Below are 8420 nucleotides of genomic sequence, written 5' to 3' on the forward strand. Positions count from 1 at the left end.
CGCAAACCTTTGTAGCACCAATTTTGCCTGCTAAGGGTCCACCACCCCAGTGACCGAGAAAGGGCACCCCAATTCATGTACGGAGGCTAGGTCTGATGCTGGTTATGTACAAAAAGATATGTCTAGTCTAAACCCCAACCAAGAACTTTTAGGCCTGCAAAGAGCTGGAATATCATTTCTTTCTGCATATGGGCTTAAAATTTCTTTTCTGCTCATTTTTCATTGAAAGAAATAGAGGCTAATTGAAAGGATAATGTGCTATAAGGATCCACTACCATGTGTCATGATTAGTTTAGTCGATATTGCAAATCTTGCCTATTTCATGTCTTCGGAAACCATGAAATCTGTTCTGTAAGGAATAATAGTTTATCTAATGATTATGAAAGCAGATTAGGAAGATTCTACTTATTTCTTTTGTATATACTAATATTTGAAAATATAGAAATCTACCATATATGATTTGTTGTTGTCGTTTTGGTGTTAAGTGATTTCTTTGTATTAGATACGTGATCGAATTGACTAAAGTAAAAATAATAAGTTGATAATTTAGTATGCATTGTAGGGGTCTCAACAAATCTTATTCAAATTGTATCAACCTATGTCTAGGTTATGATCCACTCATATCGTAATTGGATAAGATCTTAAACAGAGAATTCTGTGCGTTCTATGCTTTTTGTGTGAAGTTATGTATGGATCATTCCGATTAAGAATAGATCATACATGATCCAATAAAAATAGTAATCTATTTTAAAAACATAATAAAAATTATGTAATACATGTTACTACTGAGTGCAAGGAGAGAATGTATACACTCTTTTCATAAAAACATACTTATAGTTTATAAAAATCCAAGTTATAAGAAACATTTAAAGCTTCCTTTTAAGATATACTTATATAACACTGCAATGATCTGTGGGCATTCTTATAATTCATCGGATGCATTCTTACAACTGGTGATACCCTAATCTAATTAGAGGATATGCATAGAACTCCAGTACAAATCCATAATTTTATGGACCCTAATCAGCTTTTAAAATATGGATATGGAAAAATTCATCAAATTATAACCAATGAACTATATGGCATGTGCGAATTTCTAGGACAAAAGATCTGTCGCAAAAATTGATCTAGAAAGGGCACCATTATCAAGTGCCAATCTAACATCCCCGCTCTATCCAAAAACAGTTTAGTCCTTGATTAAGATAGTTCTATTTCTAATAGAGAGGATGATTTGGGTTCTTATATGATGGATGTGCTCTTTCTTCCAATGATAAATACGTCCAACTTTAACAAGTGTGGCCTCCTTGTTGTATGATCTAAATCATTTTTCTATAAGTTCATGCTATTGTGAGGCCTAATATTGATAATTTTATATCATTGAATAAGTGAGCATTTCTTGTATTTTAACTGGACAGATTTTTTCGTTTAGAAAAAAAAGAAGAAGTGCATTCTTTGTATGAGTACCCATATAAGCCCACGTTACTTTTAAACATATCAGAAAGTCTAAAGAAAAATCTTGTAAGATGGCATCACAGTCTTTATGAAAAACGACCATGTACAACATCGACCATGTACCACATTTCCCGTGATCTTGTCCATGAATATTGTTTGCCACCACAAATCTAGGTTCCCTCTGGCCCAACTCTCATTGGTTGATTCTAGAGCTCTGATCAAGAATGATGAAAAGGAATCCTTTAAGATGTATTCAAACCATTAAATTTTGCATCCATTAATGTAAACAAGATTTCCATTTGGCCCAACTCTCATCGGTTGATTCTAGACTTCTGATCAAGAATGATGAAAAAGCTATTAGAGAATAAAATCAAATCGTAGATTGATTGGGGTGGATTTTAGATTGATTGGGTTGGATTTTAGATTGATTTGATTAGGTGGTAGATTAAGGAAGAAGCCTAGATTAAGTAACAAGATTAGATTAGGATTATCTCCTAAATCATGTCATATCTCTTTCTATGTTTATCTTCTTGAGTGTTCCCTATATAAACACTCATTGGGCTTGATTGTAATGCATCCAAGAATAATAGAAATTTTCTATTCTCTAAATTTAACAAAAGCATCCTTTAAGATGTATTCAAACCATTAAATTTTGCAACCCTCAATATTGTAAACAAGTTTCCATTTGGCCCACTGGGTCACCATGTAATGGCTTATCAAATACCTGATACTGGTCCTCGAGCTCCTGTGTGATTACAGTGTAAAAGTTATTTTTTGGTCACCAAGATTAGATAGTCCTGATATTTGATCCCTTAGACTAATAATACCTCTTAATGATGTGGAACTCGTAGAATACCATGAATTTTTTTTAAATATTGACAATTTGAGTAACTGCTTCATAATCTCCAACTGGAACTTTGTCCAAGGTGCTTTTACTTCATATATATATATGAGGAAAGTGTTTCTACTCGGTCCCCTAGATAAGCTTATCTACTCCTCCCTTTAAAAAAATACAGTGGGCCCACGCTGTTTGGATGATCCAAAGCATTCATTTGATAGGTCTTAACATAGATAGGGTGTGCCCAAAAAATCAGCACCAAAGGGTCATCCTAGCCCTTCGTTTTGTAGTGTCTTGTGGTGCCCAGAATGGACACATATAAACGTCCACGTTTATATGCGTCCATTTTGGACACGGTGTGCCCAACAAAACGAAGGGCTAGGATGACCCTTTGGTGCTGATTTTTTGGGCACACCCTATCTATGTTAAGACCTATCAAATGAATGCTTTGGATCATCCAAACAGCGCGGGCCCACTGTATTTTTTTAAAGGGAGGAGTAGATAAGCTTATCTAGGGGACCGAGTAGAAACACTTTCCTCTATATATATATATATATATATATATATATATATATATAGTTTTTATATGATGGCCGACCGGGTAATTTACTTTGCCACCTCGCCCTTGATTTTTGACGGTCGGGCATCATATAAATTCTATATATACGGGGAAATGTTTTCTGCGCGATACCTCAGATAAGTTATCTGAGCAAGAGCTCAAAAAATCATGTGGGCCCACATTGTTTGGATGATCCAAAGCATTCATTTGATAGGCCCTTACATAGATAGGGTGTGCCCAAAAAATTAGCTCATAGGATTATCCTAACCCTTTGATTTTTGGAGGTTAAAAATGGAAAGATTTGTGGAGGTTTATAGCCATCCACTTTAACCTCCACAAATCAAAGGGTTAGGATAATCTTGTGGAGCTGATTTTTTGTGCACACTCTATCTATCTTTGGACTATCAAATGAATGCTTTGGATCATCCAAACAATGTGGGCCCATATGTTTTGTTGAGCTCTTGCTCAGATAACTTATCTAAGCAATAGGCCCTTACATAGATAGGGTGTGCCCAAAAAATCAACTCCATAGAATCATCCTAACCCTTCGATTTTTGGAGGTTAAAAATGGACAGATGTGTGGAGGTTTATACCCATCCACTTTAACCTCCACAAATCGAAGGGTTAGGATAATCCTGTGGAGTAGATTTTTTGTGCACACTCTATCTATCTTTGCACTGTTCAAATGAATGCCTTGGATCATCCAAACAATGTGGGCCCATATGTTTTTTTGAGCTCTTGCTCAGATAACTTATCTGAGGTATCGTGCAGAAAATGTTTCCCCATATATATATATATATATATATATATATATATATATATATGAGAATAGAGTTCCTGAGGGTGCCCTCATATAAGCTTATATGAGGTGGCTCTCACAAAACATAAGGGCCCTACATTGTTAGGTTGATCCGAAGCATTCATTTGAAAGGCCCCATCATAGATAGGTTGTGTACAAAAAATCAGCTCCATTGGATCATCCTAACCCCTCCAAAAGTGGGGGGGAAATGGGCAGATTTGTGGACAAAACGTGTCTATCCATTTTTGCCCCCACTTTTGGAGGGGTTAGGATGATCTAATGGAGCTGATTTTTTGTACACACCCTATCTATGATGGGGCCTTTCAAATGAATGTTTCGGATCATCCTAACAATGTGGGCCCCTTATGTTTTGTGAGAGCCACCACATATAAGCTATATGAGGGCACCCTCAGGAACTCTATTCTCTCTCTCTCTCTCTCCCATATATATATAAGGAAAAGGAGTGTGCGGTGAGCGCACCTAAACAAATGGGTCCCACATTTTTTGTGCTGATCAAAACCACTCATTTGCAAGGCTCCATCATAGTTAGGGTGTGTACAAAAAATCAGGTCCATTGGATCATCCTAACCCCTCCAAAAGTGGAGGGAAAAAATGGACAAATTTGTGGCAAACGATGTCTGTCCATTTTGACCTCCACAAATGGATGGGTTAGGATGACCCTATGGAGCTGATTTTTTGTACATACCCATCTATGTAAGGGCCTTTAAAATCAATGATTTGGATCATCCTAACAAAGTGGGCCCACATGAGTTTGGGGCCCTCGACCGCACCTAAGCTTGGTGCGGTCGACCGCACAATCTTATTCCTCTATATTCCTCTATTTATATATAAGCAGGAAGGAAAGTGGTAGCTTTTTTGATTTTCTGTAAAATCTGTGAATTTAAGGATGAGTATGAATGTGCAAGGGCAGGGTTCCACCCCTGCATGATGCACCAATATCCTAGCCCACTAACCGCCCATGCATCATGTAGGGAGTAACTAACCCCACATTTCCTATCCTTCCTCCGTTTCTTGCTAGAAATTCATTTTGTTTATATATAACACTAGCAAGATATCTTGCTAACAATCCTTGTGTATCATCTATTAGTATTTTAATACTAAAATTAAGAAAGAGTCTTTTTTTTTTTTTTGAAAAATTCCTTTTACTTTTGAACTTCCCACCCAAAATTTGAAGCTTTCAAATTGATTCTATCTTTTGTACTTTTCCTACTAAAAAATTTTGAAGACTTTGGAGTGTGCTCTCTTTTCACTTGTGAAGTTTAGTCCAAGATGGGAAAGTGAGAAAAATTCTTCCATCCATATAAGATGGAGTGTTGAGACAAAGGCTTGGGCCTTTCAAGGGCATTCAATTTGTTTGCCTTGGGAATTTTACAAAGAACAACAAGAAACAAATAAAAACACACTCGCGCATGCGCCGAGCCGTGTCGGGTCAGGTCGGGGTGTGGGCGCTGGTGCGCGTGCGTGTGGGTTGGGTTTGGGAATCACTCGTATTGAAAAAACAGCTAGTTTTTTAAAGGATGTATTTACGTTTTGAAGGGGCACCCTTTAAAAACAGACTTTCTCCAACGTGCTCTCTTCTTCTGTTCTTTTCTACTGTTTTATTTTTTGGGCAATTCGAGTGTTCCCTGTCTGGTTCAGATCTATTTGATTGTGCACTTTAGATAGATTCGACGGTGCGTCGGGCTGTTGTATCCTGGGGGTGATTGCGTTTTGATCTGTTGCACCAGAGGATTTTCCGCAGAGGCGCAAAATCACCTTAAAGAGAGCGACCAAGTCCGTGCCTCACCTTGCCGCATCGAAAAGGTTTCATCTAATCATTTATTTCTTAGTTTTTTTTACAGAAATCTGAGATCAGGTACGCCATAATTTTATATTTAGAGGAAAATTTTACCATAATTTTAAGGTGATTTTCGTTTCTGTTTTCCTCTTTCTAAAATATGGCATTCCATGATTTATGTCGGATTCCTCAAATTCGAATAAGCCTTTTCGATTCAGTGGTACCAATTTTAAGAGATGGAAGAAGAAAATATTTTTCTTTTTAACCACTAAGAAAGTAGCCCATGTTTTGGAAGACCCAAGGCCTTGGCGATCAGAACATGAACCGGTTAGATCTATTTTGAAAAAGAACTGGAAAGATTCTGATTTCATATGCCAAAACTTTATTCTCAATTGCCTCTCCGACGAATTGTACGATTTTTATAGTAATTGTAAGGATTCCATTACCCTTTGGGAAGCCTTATAAAAGAAATATGATACGGAAGAGGCTGGGTCTAAGAAATATGCGGTTAGTAAGTATTTTAGATATTATATGGTGGATGAGAAGACGGTGATTTCTCAACCCACGAGTTGCAAAAACTTGTTCACGACATCCTTGCAGAAGGAATGACTATAAGTGAACAATTTCAAGTTGGAGCCGTGATTGAAAAATTACCCCCTTCTTGGAAAGAATTTAGAAATTCCCTTCTTCATAAAACTAAAGAACTATCGATGGAGGGTCTTCTTGCTCGTCTTCGGATCGAAGAAGAAAACCGTAACCAAGATAAGAAAGAAGGGAATATTGAAAATGTAACTAATGTGAATGCAATTTCTGTTGTTAAGAATCAAAATAAAAAACCGCAAGTGAATCTGAAGCCCAAAAATAAGTTGAAGAAAAAGCAAGAGAACCAAAACCGAGGTACCTTCAAGCTTCAGAACCAAAACACAACTTCTGGAAAGAATGATTATTCCAAAGTTGTGTGTTATATTTGTGGTCTCAAAGGTCATATTGAACAGATGTGTCGACGTAAGAAGAATGCGCCAATCCCTCAAGCCAACGTGACAGAAGAGCCACTTGTGGCTATGATCACTGAAGTTAATATTGTTGGAGGATCTGAAGGGTGGTGAGTCGACCCTGGTACATCCCGTCATGTGTGTTTTGACAGGAAGTGGTTCAAGACGTATGCGCCTGCAGACAATAAGAAGAAGGTGCTTTTAGGGGACATGCATACTACAAAGGTACTCGATGTTGGGGACGTTGAGCTTTGCTTCACTTCAGGGCAAAAAGTGATGCTGAAGAATGTTGTTCATACTCCAAACATGAGGAAGAACTTAGTTTCTAGTTTTCTTTTTAACAAGGCTGATTTTAAACAAACAATAGAGTCTGACCAGTATGTTGTAACCAAATTTGGATCCTTTGTTGGTAAAGGATATGCATGTGATGGAATGTTTAAGTTAAATGTTGAAATAATGAATGAAAGTGGTTCTTCTGCTTACATGCTGTCTTGTGTTAATTCATGGTATGCTAGATTATGTCATATATATAGAAAATATGTACATAACATGAGTGTATTAGGTATGATTCCTAAAGTAGCATTAGAAGACTTTTAAAAATGTGAAACATGTAGTAGGGCTAAAATTTTTAGAAAACCTTTCAAAAGTGTTGAAAGGAATTCAAAACTTTTAGATTTAGTTCATAGTGACATTTGTGAGTTAGATGGTATCTACGGGTAAAAGATACTTTTAACCTTTATAGATGATTTCTCTAAGTACACTATCATCTATTTAATTAGACAGAAGAGTGAAGCTTTAAAAAAGTTTAAAAAATACCTATTAGAGGTTGAAAACCAGTTTAATAGGAAGATTAAGAGACTTAGAAGTGATAGAGGAGGTGAATATGAGTCATTAGAATTTACTGAGTTTGTTAAGTCATTAGGAATTATACATGAAACAAGAGCTCCTTACTCCCTCGCCTCAAATGGGGTTGCAAAAAGAAAAAATAGAACACTAGTGGAACTTACGAATGCTTTACTCCTAAGCTCAAGAGCCCCCTTTAACTTATGGGAATAAGCAATTCTAACTTCCTCCTATGTTCTTAATAGAATTTCTAATTATAAAACTAAAGTCTCACCTTTTGAATTATGAAAAAATAGGAAACCCAATGTGAGTTATTTTAGAGTTTGGGGCTATTTAGCCTATGTAAGGCTTCCTGATATTAAGAAACCCAAACTAGAAAGTAGAGCCATAGAGTATGCATTTTTGGTTTACTCACTTACAAGTAAGACATATAGGTTTTTAGACCTTAATAACAATGTAATAGTAGAATTGGTGGATGATAAATTTCCTTTTAAGTCTAGACATAGTGGGGGTACCGTGTCTATTGGGGATAGTGGGGGTACCAAGCTTAGGTTAAAGGCAAATCATGAAGTTGAGATTAAACCTGGGCGAAGTAAAAGACCTAAAATAGCCAAAGATTTTGGCTCTGATTTCCATGTCTTTAGTTTGGAGGGAGACCCTTCTTCATTAGAATAAGCTTTATCATCTTCAGATGCCGATTTTTGGAGAGAAGCCATCAATGACGAGATGGAGTCATTGATGTCAAACCAAACTTGGAAACTAGTAGATTTACCACCAGGATTTAAGACCATAGGATGTAAATAGGTTATTAGAAGAAAATTGAAACCAGATGGAACCATAGACAAATATAAAGCTAAGCTTGCTGCTAAAAGCTTTAGACAAAAAGAAAATACAGATTTCTTTGATACATACTCTCCAGTTACTAGGGTTACATCCATTAGAGTTTTGATTGCAGTGGTTGCGATCCATAATCTGGTAATTCATCAAATGGATGTAAGACAGCCTTTTTAAATGGTAGTCTAGAAGAGGAGTATATATATGGACCAACCTAGTGGTTTCATATCTCTAGGTCAAGAAAATAAAGTATGTAAGTTGATGAAGTCACTGTATGGTCTTAAACAAGCACCGAAACAGTGGCA

Source organism: Tasmannia lanceolata, unplaced genomic scaffold (genome assembly GCF_043159265.1).
Source record: "Tasmannia lanceolata isolate RefF3 unplaced genomic scaffold, GAP_Taslan_0.1 ptg000002l, whole genome shotgun sequence".
Taxonomy (NCBI): domain Eukaryota; kingdom Viridiplantae; phylum Streptophyta; class Magnoliopsida; order Canellales; family Winteraceae; genus Tasmannia; species Tasmannia lanceolata.